The sequence below is a fragment of the Lactuca virosa genome, chromosome 3 (genome assembly GCF_052849685.1).
Source record: "Lactuca virosa cultivar CGN04683 chromosome 3, Lactuca_virosa_CGN04683_v6, whole genome shotgun sequence".
Taxonomy (NCBI): domain Eukaryota; kingdom Viridiplantae; phylum Streptophyta; class Magnoliopsida; order Asterales; family Asteraceae; genus Lactuca; species Lactuca virosa.
Window position 1 is genome coordinate 329,997,819 of NC_136428.1, and position 20,095 is coordinate 330,017,913.

Genomic DNA, 20,095 nt, shown 5'->3' on the forward strand with positions numbered 1-20,095 from the left:
AACATGTCATTTGAAGAGAAATTGCGAAGTTAGGCACAATTGTCTTATAGAAGACTATTTTATCGATGACGTTAGGTACACTGAAAAGTTTTGATGACACTTTTAGGCGAGGAAAGAGTTAGTTTTACATATTATTGGTGACTTGTAGGGCCGGTTTCCATATTTTCAATTGAATTGGGATGCAAGAAATAGAAAACGTTTTTCTCCAAAACAAAAATGCACAACCGCAATAACATTATTGTTTCATTGAAATAATAATAACAATAATAGAGATCATAACTAGATATATTCATATGATATGAGTATATATGTCATGTACATCTATTTTCGACACTTGGTAGTTCATTTAAATGTCACATGGGATAAGTTAGTTAAGATCTTGAGTGAAAGACACACGATGTCCCTATCACAACAACCATTTTCATGAATTACAAGGTTGAGTGGGGGATTGCTTGTTTTACTTGGTCTTTCACTCATGCTTACTTATAAAGTATGGATCATACATTTAATGAAAGTATGGACTTCACCTCATATATGCAAGTATATAAGAGTTCATGTGTTAGAGAAAAAAATCTAGTTTTTCACTTTCTATCGCACTCCAAAAGTCGTTCTTTTAAGAGTTATCCCCTTTTTCTCTCTTGCAATAATTGTGCATTATTGAGTGCTTTAGTTTCTTCTCCTTTTAAGGCTAATTTGTTATTAGTATGTACGGCTTAAGTAGAACTAACAACAAGTAAAGACTAACATCTTGAAGTGGTTTGGTGACTTGTTGGTGGATACAAATAGAGAGATTATACTTTGGATCTTTGCCTTCTTCATCTGTTATAAAGGTTGTCGTTTCATTTTCCATCTATGGATGTGTTTTATCTTTCTAAATGGAGAATGATGAGCCTTTGTTTGGGAAATAAAAGTAGTTTTATGATATTTTTTAAAAAGCTTCTGTTGCTAAACTCATAGTTTTGAGACTATTTTTGAATACAAACGCAACTGGTTTTACATAATATAACCCGGTTTTTTCAGAAATCGGGTCCTATATAGTGAATATAATGTGCCTTTCTGTAGTAGTGAAACACAATGTCGTTATTATCATCAAGTTCGTCGGATACGATGACATTATAAGAAGCAACGTTTCTCGGTCATCATGTCAAAAACATCCGTATTACCCAAAATAAAGATCAGGTCCAGGATTCGAGTCAAATCGGCCTTCCCTCTCATCCAAGAAGGTCAAAGTGCACGTTTAGAACGAGAACATGTCAGTATAAGAGAAATCGCAAAGTCAGGCATAATCATCTTATAGAAGACTATTCCTCCTATGACGTCGTGTACATTTAAAAGTTTAGATGAGGGTTTCAGATGAGGAAATAGTTATTTTTACATATTATTGATGACTTGGAGGGTCGATTGCCATATTTTCAGTTGAAGTGGGATGCGAGAGGTAGAAAAAGGTTTTCTCCCATACAAAAATTCACAACCACTATTCATGAGTTAACATATAACATTGGAGTGGAAATGTAATTTTTATTTTAACTAATGAAAATTCCTATTTTTATTAATTTTGTGTCTATTAACCATTATTTTAGTTAACTTTATTTATTTTTCAAAGTATAGTAATTTTATTTTAAAAAGAAAAAAGAAAAAAAATGGGATGAAGTGAAATGTGACAATTTCTTGTGTTTCGAAGAGCGAGAAAAATATGAATCGGTGAGGTGACACAAGACAAAGTGAAAGATTAAATAGGAAAAGTAAAAGCTGAAACGCTAATACATATAGAAGTAGATACTCTAAATTTTCTCTATAAATTGTCGTAAATAATCTAACTGTACATGTATAAATGAATGTTATGAAGTAGTTTAAATCTCTTAGAGATATTTTATTATCAAATAATGCTAGTAATACATCATTAAATGCTATATGTGGGGTTTGTCCCCATAATAAACTAAAGAAGAAACAAATGATATGTCGAACAAACCTAACTTCCTTACTGAAATTTGTATATTTTCTATTTATGGTTGATGTGTATTTCATATATCCTCTCATCTTCTTTCAAAAAGTACTCACCTCATCATCTCTTGATTGCCATAGCTTTTAAGGATACATGCCCACCCAAATATCCAATTAATTTCTATTTACACTATGTTTTTTTTGTTTTCTTCTATCATGCCAGATTCTAATTCTAGAAGCTCAAATTTCATGTTTATAACGTCAACATGTCCTTTGAAGATAAATCACGAAGTTAGGCATAATCGTCGTATAGAAGACTATCTTGCCGATAACGTCATGTACACTGAAAAGATTAGATGACGCTTTTAGGTGAGGAAAGAGTTAGTTTTACATATTATTGGTGACTTGGAGGGTCGATATCCATATTTTCATTTGAATTGGGACGCAAGAGGTAGAAAACGTTCTTCTCCAATACAAAAATACACAACCGCAATAACATTTGATAATAATATCTGATCATATAAGGTCACACCTTAAGCAAATAAACACTAACTGATTATTTATTAAATAATTTGATTATCATAAACATAACCAACATTTGTATTTAAATAGGAATTATTGTTTCATTGAAATTATAATAATAATAATAATAATAATAATAATAATAATAATAATAATAATAATAATAATAATAATAGAGAACATAACTAGTTATATTTGGATGATATGAGTATATATGTCATGTACATCTATTTTCGACCCTTGGTATTTCATTTAACTGTCACATGGTATAAGCTAGTAATGATCTTGAGTGAAAGACACATGATGTCCCTATCACAACCTCCATTTTCGTGAATTACAACGTTAAGTAGGGGATTGCTTGTTTGACTTGGTCTTTCACCCATGCTTACTTACAAAGTATGGCTCATACATTTAATGAAAGTATGGACTTCACCTCACATATGCAAGTATATAAGAGTTCATGTGTTTGAGAAAAAAAAATATAGTTTTTCACTTCTTCTCACAATCCAAAAGTCGTTCTTTTAATAATTATCCCATTTTTTCTCTCTTGCAATAGTTGTTTGGTGACTTGTTGGTGGATACAAATAGAGAGATTCTGTCACACCCCCGAACCAAAATGGCGGAAACGTCCGGAGGCGGGTGACGTCATTGTGAAGTATCATAACAATTGAATATAAATGAAACATAGCAAATCCAAACATCATACAATAAGATAACAAACTTACATTGTTTTACACCATGTTTACGTTCCCAAATTACACAAAAAAGACATTAGTGAGTAAATTCCAAACTACAGCAAAATAATCCTGAATACGCGTTCCATTAACCTCCTTACTGATTTCCTGAGAATACAAGTCGTTTGAAAAGTGTCAACATAAAATATGTTGGTGAGTTCATAAACATTTTGTATAAAAATTTGTGATAGTTAGAAATCCAGAAAATCCAATATTTTCTTGTAAAAATAGTTGTAAGTCTTGTTTCCAATCAAGTATAGTTGCATGTATGTGTTAGTTTATCGTTTTCGAAACCGTATAAAATCGTTTTCTCCAGAAAATCCTATATTTTCTTATGTACAAAATTGTAGTTTTAAAACCCTAAGACTTGTGTGGTAAAAACTTCGTTTAAAGTATCCAAACAATAGTTGTTTATAATCGAAAGGGGTAACTTGCATAAATTTCTAAATAAAACTGTTATATTCTAAGTGAGTCGTTATAACCATACTAATATGACGGAGTGCCTGTCTAGACGTTCTTCAGTCGCCGGTTTCGTTTAAGACATTTGTCACCCTACACTGGCCGGTCTAGCCGTAGCGAACAGCGAAGGTGCGGGGTGTCAACCCCGTATAGATCTATACACAAATTCTCGCTCTCCCTCTAGGAGACTCTGGTTATAACTCTTACAGGACTTTAAACGTACACTAATATATATAGGTACAGTGAAGATGCGTCTGACTAGAATACTAACCGATATTTACGCAAATAGTTGAAATCCGTTATTTATTCAATAAATAACAATAATTGTACTCGTTGACTAGATATTTCTTTTTCGTTTGTTGAAAATAATCCACTTTGAATCATAATTATCATAAATGACCCAATATTATCGGTGTTGGTAAAAATGGCCCTTCTTTTTATAAATTATCAAATAAGACCCCTATTTGTCAAAAGGTGTCATAAGTGGTCCAAAACTACGTGAATTGTTGAAAATGGCCCATTTCTTCTAAAATGCTCATTTTAGACTTATATTTAAGAAAGTGTTTAAAAGGCCCTTATTTATCCAATAATTCTATTTTTGGTCCTTAATAAATCGAAGTGTTCAATAATTGCTCCAATTATTCCATGTTCCAAAAATGATCTTTATGTATATATTTGGCCAAAAATGGCCCAAGATATTAATATTTTCATAATTTAACATCTTCAAAATATTATGTCCAACCACTTGTTTAAACAATTTCTTTGAGCAAGTCCTTGTGATTTTTGACATAAGGTTTTATGAATGATAGTTCATATAAACACTAGTATTTACTTCTAATCAACAATAATTTGTGAAATATAGTCCAAACTCTTGAGACTTAACCAAAATCTTGAGTTTTGGACTTCTATAGGGAGTTTCATAATCTTATACACATACATCACAACATACAAATATAGACAAGATATTATACCATGATTTCACAAGACCCTTGACTTGTATCCTCCTCCAAAAACAATGAAAACTCAAAAGAGGGGTATGAAGCTCACCTTGATTTGATTTTGGTGGCTGATTTGGCTAGATGTTGAGAAATGTTCAAGTCCTAACACTTGAAGAGTTTGACAACTCTTGGAAACTTAGTATCTCCTAGGAACATCAACACACAATATCTTGTGTGAGTATGATGAAATAAGAAAATAATATGGAGAATCACTTGCCAAATATGTGTTACTTACAAGAAATTAGAAAGAATGGTGAAGAATATGGCTTTTGGAGCTTGACTTGAGTTCTTGGGAGTGTTTACGGATGTTCTTAGAAAGTGAAAATGAGTTTGGTGAAATGAGAAATGGGGTTTACACTTCTTCATATGGGATAAGGAATTGATTTGATATTTGCTTGGTTTACTGGTGGGTAATGCATATATTACTGAGATTTGCATTGGAAATTAGTCAATTACAGCTCACAATTGTCGTAAACACCTTTGAAATTAAAAGGGTTAACGGCCTAAATGGGTTTTCACAAAGGTTTACAGCCAAAAGAGGATCACCAAAGGTGGTTTACGGCCTAAAAGGGTTCCATTATGGAGTTTACGACCTAAAAGTGGCCTAGATTGGTGTTTACGGTCTACTTATGGTGGTTTGAAGTAGTTTACGGCCAAAGTGTTTCCTTGGGAGTTGTTTACGGCGAAACATGTTCAAGATGAAGGGTTTATGGTCTAAAAGCTTGGTTCCTTAAGGTGTTCACGACCATGGAAGCTTCCTAGGGATGTGTTCATGGTCTTAGTGTATAGGAAGCTCAAACATCTTTGTTTTATTGTTTGTGTGCTTTATATTTTACGTGGGTTCAACATCCCATTTAATTTCATAGTTCATGAGAGCTTTAGGGTAATATGATTCTCAAAAATTTACATTACCATAAAATAATAATAGTATCACTATAAGTATTACATATACGGGACTTCTTTGGCTTGGTTTTTGGACTTGAAATTTCCAGTTGTGACATCATCCCCCCGTTAGATGGAATTTCGTCCCGAAATTCATTAAGAGTCATTCTTACGAACTAGCGAAAAGGTGAGGGTATTTTTGCATCATTTGATCCTCGCGTTCCCATGTGAATTCAGGTCAACGCTTGGCATTCCATCTAACCTTCATAATGGGGATGCGGCTTTGTTTCGTGTGCTTAACTTCTCTATCCATAATCTCGATAGGCTGCTCAATGAATATAAGGTTCTCGTTCACTTCAATCTCATCTAGTGGAACTGTGACGGTTTCGTCCGATAGACACTTCTTTAGGTTTGACACATGGAATACGGGGTGTACATTACTAAGTTCTGAGGGTAGTTGGAGTTTGTAGGCTACCAGACCGATCCGGGCAAGGATCTCGAATGGTTCGATGTATCGGGGATTTAGTTTACCTCTCTTTCCAAATCATATCATCCCTTTCCAAGGGGAGACTTTTAATAGCACCCGATCCCCCACCCGGAATTCCCAAGGCTTTCGCCTTTTATCTGCATAGCTCTTGTGTCGGTCTCGCGATGCTTGGAGTCGTGCTCTGATTTGGACTATCTTTTCCATTTTTTCTCGAATAATCTCGGGTCCAGTGAGTGTGTTGTTGGGCATTTTCCCTTTTTCCAGCTGGGTGTCTCCTACCTCAGCCCAACAGAGGGGCGATCTGCACTTCCGGCCATATAAGGCCTCAAAGGGGCGACTCATATACTCGTGTGGTAGCTGTTGTTGTATGAGAATTCGTTTAGGGGCAGGTGAGTATTCGAAGCTTTTCCAAAGTCTATTACACATGCCCGAATCATGTCTTCTAGATTCTGAATGGTTCGCTCGCTTTGGCCATAGTCTGAGGGTGGTAGGCAGTGCTCATATCTTGTTAGGTTCCCAAAGCTTTCTGGAGCGACCGCCAAAAATGAGAGGTGAATCTGCTATCTCTATCAGAGATAATATATATGGGCACCCCATGGAGTCTCACTACTTCTTTCAGGTATATTCGCGTTAGTCTTTCCATCTTGTACGTCACCTTTATTGGCAGGAAATGGGTAGATTTTGTTAACGGTCAACGATCACCCAGATAGCATCCAGACCGTCAGTTGTCTTGGGTAATTTGTTTATACAATCCATTGTTATCCTTTCCCATTTCCACTCGGGTATTTCAGATTGTTGAAGTAGACCCGAGGGTTTTTGATATTCCACTTTAATTTTGGCACAAGTGAGACACTTGCCCACGTAAGTGGCAATCTCCGCTTTCATATTCAGCCACCAATAATGTTGTTTGATATCCAGGTACATCTTATCGTAACCCGGATGGATAGAGTACCTCATTTTGTGAGCCTCATTCATTATCATGTCTCGGAATCCACCGAACCTCGGTGTCCAGATCCGATCCATAAGGTAATAGGCTCCGTCTTTTTTGACCGTCAGATTCTTTTCCATTCCGCGCAATGCCTCATTGGCGACGTTTTTTGGCTTCAAGGCTTCCTGCTGAGCCTCCTTGATTTGTCAGGATAGATGGGAGTGGATGGTCATTGTTAGCGTCTTTACTCGGCGACCCGAGTACTCCTTTTGGCTTAAGGCATCGGCTACCACATTTACATTGCCTGGGTGGTACTTGATTTCGCACTCATTGTCGTTTAGCGGTTCGACCCATCTCCGTTGTCTCATGTTCAATTCCTTTTGATTTAGAATGTGCTGGAGGCTCTTGTGGTCTGTGAAAATGGTGCACTTTTTACCATATAGGTAGAGTCTCCAAATCTTTAAGGCGAAGACCACAACTCCCAGCTCGAGATCGTGGGTGGTGTAGTTTACTTCATGGGTCTTTAGTTGCCTAGATACGTAAGCTATCACCTTTCTGCGCTGCATAAGTACACAGCCTAACCCTTGATGAGAAGCATCACAGTATACTACAAAGTCTTCCGTTCCCTCTGGCAAGGACAACACTGGAGCACTGCAGAGGGCTTGTTTCAGGGTTCGGAAAGCAGCTTCTTGTTTATCATTCTAATGGAAAAGTACACCTTTCTGGGTGAGAGTGGTGAATGGCTTGGCGATTATGGAAAAATTATGGATGAACCTTAGGTAATAACCAGCAAGGCCTAAAAATTGTTGGATTTTGGTTGGGGTTCTTGGGGTTTCCCAACCCTTAATAGCTTTGATCTTGGTAGGGTCCACATGTATTCCCTCTTCACTAACTACATGTCGCAAGAATTCCACTCTACGAATCCAGAACTCGCATTTGGAGCATTTTGCGTAAAGCTTCTCCGCTCTCAAAGTTCCCAAAATCTGTCGTAAGTGCTGGCTGTGCTCTTCCTCACTCTTAGAGTAAACGAGTATATCATCAATGAAAACAATCACGAAGTTGTCGAGAAACGGACGACAGACTCGGTTCATCAGGTCCATAAAGGCTGCGGGTGCATTTGTGCGACCAAAAGGCATGACAACGAATTCGAAATGCCCATAACGGGTTCGGAAAGCAGTCTTTGGGATATCCTCCTCTCGGACCCTTAGTTGGTGGTATCAGGACCTCAGATCTATCTTGGAGAAGTAGCTGGCTCCTTGGAGCTGGTCGAATAGATCATCGATTTGAGGGAGTGGGTATCGATTCTTGTCAGTAAGCTTATTTAACTCCTGATAATCGATGCACACTCTGAAAGATCCGTCTTTTTTTTTGACAAACAGGACCGGAGCTCCCCATGGTGAAAAGCTCGGCCTGATGAATCCTTTGTCGAGAAGTTCGCTTAGTTGGCTAGATAACTCTTGCATCTCGGCAGGAGCTAACCTGTAAGGTGATTTGGCGATTGGAGTGGCTCCAAGTACAAGATCGATTCGGAACTCGACCTGACGCTCGGGGGATATTCCTGGAAAATCCTCGGGAAATATGTTGGGAAAGTCATGTACTTCTGGAATATCGTTAATGTTTTTCTCCTCCTTTGTTTTATCCACAACATGAGCAAGAAAGGTGTGATTCTTTTCATGCAAGCACTTTTGTGCTTGGATGCAAGAAATGAGTCGGAGGTTTGTGTCGGGTTTATCGCCATAAACTATTAGGGTTTCGTTGTTGGGCAGATGAAGGTGAACGGCCTTCTCGTGACACATAATTTCAGCATGGTGGCGTCTTAACCAATTCATGCCAACAATCACTTCAAAGCTCCTAATATTAACAGGCATCAAATTGATTGGAAATGAGTGATTATTTAATGCTAATGTGCACCCTACGTAGATATCGTTGGTTGATTCTGTTTTACCATTGGCCATTTCAACCGTAAAAGCTTCGTTCAATTTGTGGGGATTTTTGATTGAGTAGGTGTTTGAATTCGTGACTTACGAAGCTCCGCTCAGGACCACTATCAAATAAAATGCACGCATAAGAGTTGTTGAGCGGAAACATACCAGTCACTACAGTTGGATCTTGCCCTGCCTCTCCTTGTCCCATGGCTAGGACCCTTCCTGCGTTCTGATTGTTGTCTTGGGTCAGTTGCGTTTAAAATGACCGGTTTCTCCGCATCCGTAACATACACGGCTGGCTCCGGCGTTGTTGATGCTTGTTTTGTTGTGGGGGCATCCAGCAATACCAGACAGTGTGCCCTTTTCGATTGTAGTTGGTGCATTGGAAGTCCTTGCATGCCCCGAAGTGGTGATAATTACAATTGTCACATTTGGGATTGGAACCCGCGTATGACTTGGCTGGCGCTGTTGTGGTTGAGGCTGGGGCGGGTGGAGCTGGTCCAGCTGGAGCGGTAGCAGAATGGACTGCTACTGTCTGTGGTTTCTTGGATGGCCCTGAATTCTGTCGCCCTTTTCTTTTGTTCTCCTAGTTCTTCTTGTCACCTCCTTCTTGTTTGTTTTCCCCCTCGGTCGCTTTGGTACTTTTCTTCTCGCTGTGATCATAAAGCTTCTTGGCTAGGCGCTTTGCACTGTCAAAGGTCTCGGGCTTCAAGGCAATCACATTACCTTGGATGGGAGGCGTTAATCCCCAAATGAATCGTTACACCTTCTTTCGCTCGGACATAATCATACCAGGACACAAAACCGCTAGTTCACTAAACCTCGATATGTACGCGTCAATGTCTGAGTTTTGCACTGTAAGGTTCCACAGTTCTTGCTCGAGTTTTTGTACCTCCCCTCGGGGACAGTACTCAGCGATTAGCATATCCTTGAGTTCTTCCCAGGACATACCATTTGCAACAGGGAGTGTCATAGCCTCAATGTGACCGTTCCACCATGACAATGTCTGGTCGATGAACGTGCAGGCCGCAAATTTCACTTTACTCCCTTCCGGACATTCGCATATTTCAAATACCGAGTCAACCTTTTCGATACATCCTTTCAAGGCGATGACTCATCCAGTCCCGTTGAAAATGCGGGGTCTTGCATTGGAAAAATCCTTGTAGGTACAGACCTTTACAGGCCCTTGATTCATCCCTTGGTGGGAGCTTCCTGCCCCTTGGCTATTCCCACCACCATTATTTCCGGTTTGTATGTGGGCTAGGGCCGCTGTCACTGCAGCTGAAACTGCCGCTTGGAATGCAGCAGAATTCATATCCGGCGAAGGCGGCGGTGGTGGTGCTGCGTTGTTATTTTTACAAATCGGTCTCCTCGGCATCTTTCTGTCATGGAATAGAAGGACAATGAGTATATAATGATTTCAGATATCGGTGATTGTTTAGAGATCGTGGTGGTTTGCTTACGAGACATTAACCAATAATAGAAAACATAGCAGATACGTCTCAAATAAAACACATAACTGTTTCATTAACGATAATTTCTTAGTACACGCATGAAAATTTTCCTTCGAAAGGCATTCGGTACATAGAGGAAACAAAATCTGCTAGCACATAGATTCGACAAGGAGTGCGGTTACTTAGTTTTTAGAGTTAATCCTACATTCATAAGCAAAAGAGGGTTTTGTGGTTAACGACAGCAGGTAAACGGGTTCTACTTGCGATGAGGAGCATCCGATGGTGCGGCTGATGATGAGGACGCACCCTGAAGTTCAGCTAATCGACACTCAGCGATACGTACTGTCTCCTCAAGGGCAGTGTGTCGCACCTGATATTCTCTTATTTCTGCTCGTGCAACGGTAAGATCTTCATTCAGGCGCTCCATTGGGACATAGCTCCGTTCAAGGTCCTGGATGTGAGCATTCGTTTTTTCCGAGGCAGCTCTCATTTGCACCATCTGATCGGCAGTCACCTAAGCTTGATCTCCAATATCTCTGATCCGTCGGACGACGACCGGAAGAGCACGGTCAGCGGGTCCTCCCTGACGAAGATCGTAAAATCTTTGCTCTATCCCATAAGGAGGTGGTTGTTGTTGATACCTTCTCCATCGCTCGATGTCATAAGCCCATGGAGGTATAGGACCATTGGGGCCCAGACGATGTGGAGGTACCCTGTTGACGTAAGGAGGGTCGATGACTTCGGACTCGGCGTCCGACACATCATCCTCTTCTTCTTCTTCTTCTCCCTCCTCATTGATATCATCTTCCTTAAGTTCTTGCATGGGTTCTTCCTCTGGGTCTTCCTCGATCCACCCTCTATTTCCCTGATTAGGGAAATAGGGATCGCCCGACAAATGAAATCCTGCCATGCCGTCTGTACGAGAGTAGGGGCGTAAGAAGAGTGTAGAAAATTTTCGAAGCGATAAAATACTCCTATAGTATTTTTAATTGTTTAGGTTTGGCTCTTAAAACTTTTGGATAACGAGTTGGGAGGTTTTAGACTTGTTGCAACACCACTACCACTCCCAAACACATGTTGGTCATATCTCAAATAAATATAGTTGATCAGGCTATATTTATCTCAGATATGATTACATAACTGTCCAGGTTTGACTTTAGTGTTCAACCTTTAAGTTATTTTGTTTTGTTCTTGTTATGATACGGTTCTAGGAAGTACGTATAATTTTATAACATACTTATTATCTTTAAAGTATACTTTTAGTCAGAGTGTTTTGAGTCCCATTGTATTTATAATTGTATGTCTTGTATGACTAGATATACTAGTTCACTATAAACAATGCTCTGATACCAATCTGTCACACCCCCGAACCAGAACGGCGGAAACGTCCGGAGGCGGGTGACGTCATTGTGCAGTATCATAACAATTGAATATAAATGAAACATAGCAAATCCAAACATCATACAATAAGATAACAAACTTACATTGTTTTACCTCATGTTTACGTTCTCAATTTACACAAAAGAGACATTAGTGAGTAAATTCCAAACTATAGCAAAATAATCCTGAATCTGCGTTCCATTAACCTCCTTACTGATTTCCTGAGAATACAAGTCGTTTTAAAAGTGTCAACATAAAATATGTTGGTGAGTTCATAAACATTTTGTATAAAAATTTGTGATAGTTAGAAATCCAGAAAATCCAATATTTTCTTGTCAAAATAGTTGTAAGTCTTGTTTCCAATCAAGTATAGTTGCATGTGTGTGTTAGTTTATCGTTTTCGAAACCGTATAAAATCGTTTTCTCCAGAAAATCCTATATTTTCTTATGTACAAAATTGTAGTTTTAAAACCCTAAGACTTGTGTGGTAAAAACTTCGTTTAAAGTATCCAAACAATAGTTGTTTATAATCGAAAGGGGTAACTTGCATAAATTTCTAAATAAAACTGTTATATTCTAAGTGAGTCGTTATAACCATACTAATATGACGGAGTGCCTGTCTAGACGTTCTTCAGTCGCCGGTTTCGTTTAAGACATTTGTCACCCTACACTGGCCGGTCTAGCCGTAGCGAACAGCGAAGGTGCGGGGTGTCAACCCCGTATAGATCTATACACAAATTCCCGCTCTCCCTCTAGGAGACTCTGGTTATAACTCTTACAGGACTTTAAACGTACACTAATATATATAGGTACAGTGAAGATGCGTCTGACTAGAATACTAACCGATATCTACGCAAATAGTTGAAATCCGTTATTTATTTAATAAATAACAATAATTGTACTCGTTGACTAGATATTTCGTTTTCGTTTGTTGAAAATAATCCACTTTGAATCATAATTATCATAAATGACCCAATATTATCGGTGTTGGCAAAAATGGTCCTTCTTTTTTTAAATTATCAAACAAGACCCCTATTTGTCAAAAGGTGTCATGAGTGGTCCAAAACTACGTGAATTGTTGAAAATGACCCATTTCTTCTAAAATGCTCATTTTAAACTTATAATTAAGAAAGTGTTCAAAAGGACCTTATTTATCCAATAATTTCATTTTTGGTCCTTAATAAATCGAAGTGTTCAATAATTGCTCAAATTATTCCATGTTCCAAAAATGATCTTTATGTATTTATTTGGCCGAAAATGGCCCAAGATATTAATATTTTCATAATTTATATCTTCAGAATATTATGTCCAACCACTTGTTTAAACAATTTCTTTGAGCAAGTCCTTGTGATTTTTGACATAAGGTTTTATGAATGATAGTTCATATAAGCACTAGTATTTACTTCTAATCAACAATCATTTGTGAAATATAGTCCAAACTCTTGAGACTTAACCAAAATCTCGAGTTTTGGACTTCTATAGGGAGTTTCATAATCTTATGCACATACATCATAACACATAAATATAGACATGCTATTATACCATGATTTCGCAAGACCCTTGACTTGTATCCTCCCCCAAAAACAATGAAAACTCAAAGAGGGGTATGAACCTCACCTTGATTTGATTTTGGTGGATGATTTGGCTAGATGTTGAGAAATGTTCAAGTCATAACACTTGAAGAGTTTGACAACTCTTGGAAACTTAGTATCTCCTAGGAACATCAACACACAATATCTTGTGTGACTATGACGAAATAACAAAATAATATGGAGAATCACTAACCAAATATGAGCTGCTTACAAGAAATTAGAAAGAATGGTGAAGAAGATGGCTTCTGGAGCTTGACTTGAGTTCCTAGGAGTGTTTACGGATGTTCTCAGAAAATGAAAATGAGTTTGGTGAAATGAGAAATGGGGTTTACACTTCTTCATATGGGATAAGGAATTGATTTGATATTTGCTTGGTTTACTGGTGGGTAATGCATAGATTACTGATATTTGCATTGGAAATTAGTCAATTACAGCTCACAATTACCGTAAACACCTTTGAAATTAAAAGGGTTCATGGCCTAAATGGGTTTTCACAAAGGTTTACGGCCAAAAGAGGTTCACCAAAGGTGTTTTACGGCCTAAAGGGGTTTCATTATGGAGTTCACGGCCTAAAAGTGGCCTAGATTGGTGTTTACGGTCTACTTATGGTGGTTTGAAGTAGTTTATGGACAAAGTGATTCCTTGGGAGTTGTTTATGGCCAAACATGTTCAAGATGAAGGGTTTATGGTCTAAAAGCTTGGTTCCTTAAGGTGTTCACGTCCATGGAAGCTTCCTAGGGAAGTGTTCATGGTCTTAGTGTATATGAAGCTCAAACATGTTTGTTTTATTGTTTGTGTGCTTTATATTTTACGTGTCTTCAACATACCATTTAATTTCATAGTTCATGAGAGTTTTTGGGTAATATGATTCTCAAAAATTTACATTACCATAACATAATAATAGTATCGATGTAACTATTACATATACGGGACTCCTTTGGCTTGGTTTTTGGACTTGAAATTTCCGGTTGTGACAGATTCTACATTGGATCTTTGCCTTCTTCATTAATTATCTGGCCTCCCCTTGAGATCTCAAAGAACTATAAATATTGTCATTTCATTTTCCATCTATGGATGTATTTTATCTTTCTAAGTGGTGAATGATGATTCTATGGTTGGGAAATAAAACTAGTTTTATGATATGTTTTAAAAACCTTCCGTTGCTAGACTCATAGTTTTGAGACTATTTTTGAATACAAACGCAACAGGTTTTACATAATATAGCCCATTTTTTTTTTCAGAAATCGGGTCCTATATAGCGAGAGTCTCAGGTTCCATTCTATAGTAGTGAAACACAATGTCGTCATTGTTATCTAGTTCATCGGATACGATGACATTATAAGAATCAACGTTTTTCGGTGACATCATGGCAAAAAAAAAATCGTATTTCCAAAACCAAGAAGCTCAAAGTTCAAGTTTAGAACGAGAGCAAAGTTTAAGTTTAGAACGAGAGCATGTCATTTTAAGAGAAATCGCGCCATACATAATCATCTTATAGTAGACTATTCTTCCTATGACATTGTGTACATTTAAAAGTTTAGATGACGGTTTCAGATGAGGAAATAGTTATTTTTACATATTATAAGTGACTTGGAGGGTCGATTTCCACATTTTTAGTTGAAGTGGGATGCGAGAGGTAGAAAAAGGTTTCCTCCCATACAAAGATGCACAACCGCAATTCATGAGTTAGCATATAACATGGGAGTGGAAACGCAATTCTTATTTTAACTATTGAAATACTTCTTTTTTAATTAATTCTGTGTCTATTAACCATTATTTTAATTAATTGTATTTATTTTTTAAATTATAGTAATTTTATTTTAAAAAAGAAAAAAAAGATGAAGTGAAATGTGACAATATCCTGTGTTTTGAAGAGTGAGAGGAAAATGAATCAGTGAGGTGACACACAAAAAAGTGAAAGATTAAATAGAAAAAGTTAAAGGTGAAATTCTAGTACATAGAGAAGTAGATACTCTAACTCATCTCTACAAACTGTCGTAAATAATCTAAGTCTACATATATAAATGTATGTTATGAAGGAGGTTACATCTCTTAGAAATATTTTATTATCAAAAAAATGTCAGTAACACATCATTACATGGTATATGTGGGATTTGTCCCCATAATAAACTAAAGAAGAAACAAATGATCCGTGGAACAGATCTAATTTCTTTACTGAGATTTCTATATTTTCTATTTATCGTTGTTGTGCATTCTATATCTCCTCTCATGTTCATTCAAAAAGTACTCCCCTCATCATCTCTTGATCACCATAGCTTTCAAGGATGCATGCCCACATTCAAATATTTAATTAATTTCTATTTACACTATGTTTTTAAGTTTGTTTTCTTCTACCATGCTGGATTCTTTCGTCTGATCTACATGATGAGGCTTCACCGATCTATATGAAAATGGATGATTTTGTTCATGTAAAAAGGAAATTTCGTATTAGCAAAGCCAAGAAGCTCAAAGTTCATGTTTAGAAATAGAATGTGTCATTTGAAGAGAAATCGCGAAGTCATGCATAATTGTCTTATGAAAGACTATTTTCCCGATGACATCGTGTACACTTTGAAGTTTAGATGACAGTTTTAGATGAAGAAAGAGCTATCTTTACTTATTATTGGTGACTTGGATGGCCGATTTGCATATTTTCAGTTGAAGTGGGACGCAAGATGTTGAAAAAAAATTTCTCCAATACAAAAATGCACAACCGCAATTCGTCAGTTAGCATACAACATGGGAGCGGAATTGTAATTTTTTTTTAACTAATGAATATTTATATTTTTATTAATTTTGTGTCTATGAACCATTATTTTACTTAACTATATTTATTTTTAAAATTATACTAATTTTATTTTAAAAAGAAAAAAGAAAAAATGAGATGAAGTGAAATATGACAATTTCTTGTGTTTTGAAGAGCGAGATCAGACTGAGAGGAGAATGAATCAGTGAGGTGACTCAAGAAAAAGTGAAAGATTAAATAGGAAAAGTGAAAAGTGAAATGCTAGTACATATAGAAGTAGATGCTCTAAATCTTCTCTACAGATTGTCGTATATAATCTAACTGTACATATATAAATGAACGTTGTGAAGTTGGTTACATCTCTTAGAGATGTTTTATTATCAAAAAAATGCTAGTAACACATCATTACATGGTATATGTGCGGTGTTTCCTCATAATAAACTAAAGAAGAAACAAATGATTTGTCGAACAAACCTAATTTCCGTACTGAAATTTCTATATTTTTTTTATGGTTGTTGTGTATTTCATATCTCCTCTCATGTTCTTTCAAAAAGTACTCCCCTTATCATCTCTTGATCACCATAGCTTTCAAATCTTCACTTAATTTCTATTGACACTATGTTTTTTTGTTTGTTTTTCTTATAGCATGCCATATTTGTAACGCCTACTTCTGGGTATATATATTTATTTTATTAATATGGCTTTCAAGTTCAAAGAAGGATAGATTCTTGATGGTCATGATGTGGAGATGTAGCCTCCACGACGTGGCGATGCCCGAGGATAACGTACATCTTAAGAAGGCGCCACAACGACCATTTTATGCTAAACCCTAAATTTCGGGATTTGTGTCCCTATTTAAGGGAGGTGAGGGCTAGGGTTTGCACACCCTCAGTGTGATAACCCGAAATTTCTATCTTGTAAAGTCATTCAATTCAATTAAAGGTCAGACTAGTTTCTGTTACCTTTTAGCCTTGCTAAGGGTTATTCTAGAAGTTTTTAAGCCTTGTGCACTTAGGACTTAATGCTATGTACTGTGAGTAAGGAATTTATGGGTTTCAAATTGAGCCAAGTTCATCCATCAAGGGATGTTTACGGCCCAAAGTGGGTTTACGGTCGTAAACCCAAGCTTCGCCGTAAACCCCTTCCTACTAGTGTACAATCCCTTCATTCTTCCTAATTTCTCACATCTTCAAGGCTGAAAACCCATTTCTCTCTCAAGTATCATCAAGAACACTTCCATTTCTCTTCAAAGTTTTAAGTGATTCTTCCATTATTTCTTGGTATACTTCTTATTCAAGTGAAACCCTATGATTTCATCCGTGAATTCATCCCTTTTGGGTTAGATCTTCAAATCATCAAGAACACCAAGAACACCAAGAACACATACTAGTTCTTTGGGCTGTAATCACCCTATAAAGCTTCCAAAACTTAAGTATCCTTTCCATATACTAGTTATCCATTAGAAGCTCTTGAATTACAACCAAGAATCAACCATTTTATGCATGAACATCAAGAGTTTACGGCCGTAAACCCTTCATGTGGCCGTAAACCCTTCTTAGTTCATGAAGTGGCCGTGAACCCTTCAAGTTCATGTGTTGGACGTAAACTCCATGGTCGTGAACACCCCTTGGCCATGAGCACATCCTTGTGTGGCTGTGAACACCTTTTATGAAATCATATGTGATTGTGACACTTCATTCCAAGTTTTTCCTAGTCCCTAAGGTTGTTCCCTTACATGATTAGTTGTTATATACACTAATAATATACATATATGTGTCATGATATGCTTAATAGGATCCATTGTGCTCAAGATAATCACTTGGCATACATAGCATCTTATATCGATCTTACATTCGAATCACTCACTACAGGTGATTTCATACCCCTAAACTTATCATTTAAATGATTTTAAATGCTTTTATGGGGGGGGGGGGAATACAAGTTGAAAACAATATAGTTATAGTATCAATCACATGTGATTTATAACTATCAAACAAGAGGATTTCTTATACTTCAAAACTGTGTTATCAAACAACTGTTTCAAATCATTTTATAAACTGACATCAAGTCATCAATAACAATTCAAATGGGTAAAACTCTTTTATATGATAAACTATTTATCATTTTACAAAACTCTTTTAAACTTATATATTGTCAAAATCATGTCTATATAGATATAGTTATATAAATAAGGTTGAAAGGGCTTAGGACTGATAACTCGCTTTATTTCATGTTCCTTGTTTGGTTCTGGACTTAGGGTATCGGTTGTTTTTCCGAGTGACGTTTAAATCTTAGTTATATATTAAGTATATGTATGTAGATATAAAATTTCTTCCAATCAGTTCAATACCTTTGGGTAGCAAAGGTGTACAGACATGATCAGTCATTCAAACAACAGTACTAGTAAACTATAATAGGTATAGTTTACAGGATTACTACTCACTATTTCTAGAACAATGAAACTTACAAGAGTCAGTTCATACATCAGTTAGTTCAAACATACTATAACAAGAACAGTTCAAACATACTATACACTATAACAGAAGGAACATACTATACACTATATCATAAGGAACATACTATATACTAGGACAGAAGGAACATACTACACTAATACAAGAACAATATAACATTAATGTGAGCCACTACTTCATGGCATGGCAATATACTGTTGTGTCACGTTTTGTAACCAGAGTCTCCTGGAGGGAGAGCGTGAATTTGTATATAGATCTATATGGGACTGACCATCCTACACCTTGCTGTTAGCTACAGTGGGACCTGCAGGTCTACGGGTGACGAATGTCATACCATTTCGACGTTTTGATTGTCGTGTTTTACTAGTCAATCAAGTCTGGTTATAATCTCATCACATTTTACCTTAATTAAACAATTGTTTTAAGGTAGTTAGTACAATGGTAGTTACTTTATACAATACTACTGTACATCTTCATTTTCCCATTACATTCATATAGTGATCTTCTCACATAAACGGTAATGTAAACTATTTTCTGGTAATGATAGTCATACTTGGGAAAAACACTCACTTTCACAAACGAACAAACATACAGAACAGTCGGGTCTTGGTAGATGACGACATTTCATTATAAGTGGAAATATAGGATTTTTTAGGAGATACAAACATTTACATTAAACACTTACAAACATTTACATCAAACACTTACAAACACTTTCATCAAACTTATACAAACATTTGACACTAAAATACTTATGAACTCACCAGCTTAAATGTTGATCTACTCTTTCAAAATAACTTGTATTCTCAGTTCACCAGTAGACAGGTACCGATGACCAGGTTTTGAGAAGACGGAGCATGTTCAAGACTCGTCTTTTATTTTGATTCATATTTTTGGTGTCTTTCAAACTACACACAGAACACGCTTAAATTAAATTATATTATTAATGCAATGGATGATGTTGTTGCTTGTTTTACTATTGTGCATTGTTATGATACTGTACATGACGTCCTCCGCCCCCGAACGTTTCCGCCGTTCTGGTTTGGGGGTGTGACAGATTGGTATCAGAGCTTTGTTTATAGTGAATTGAGTATATCAACCCATAAAAGATATACAACTATAAACATGTCGGAATTAAAATACTCTGACCAAGAGTTTATACTTTTAAATAATAAAATATTTAACTAAAGTATACATACAAGCATTTATACTAGGATCAGTGTCATACTAGAACAGAGCAAAAGTATTGCGTTTATTGGACAGCACAACTAGGCTTGGGGACATATAATCAAATCGGGGAGGGATATAGCATGATCAACTATATCTTTCCGAGAAGTGATTAGCATGTGCCTAGGAATGGTTGTGGTGTTGCAACAAGTCTAAAAACTTACCAACACTACTACAATGAAAACTTTAGAACATAACATAAACTTAAAATACTATAGGAGTATTTTGTGTTACTATAATTACTTATTTGAGAACTAAATGGTCTTTATTAGTAGGTCAATAGTTGCTGAGTGGATACGCTAAGGTTATATGTGACTAGGGTGTCATAGACTTTGAATCTGTGATC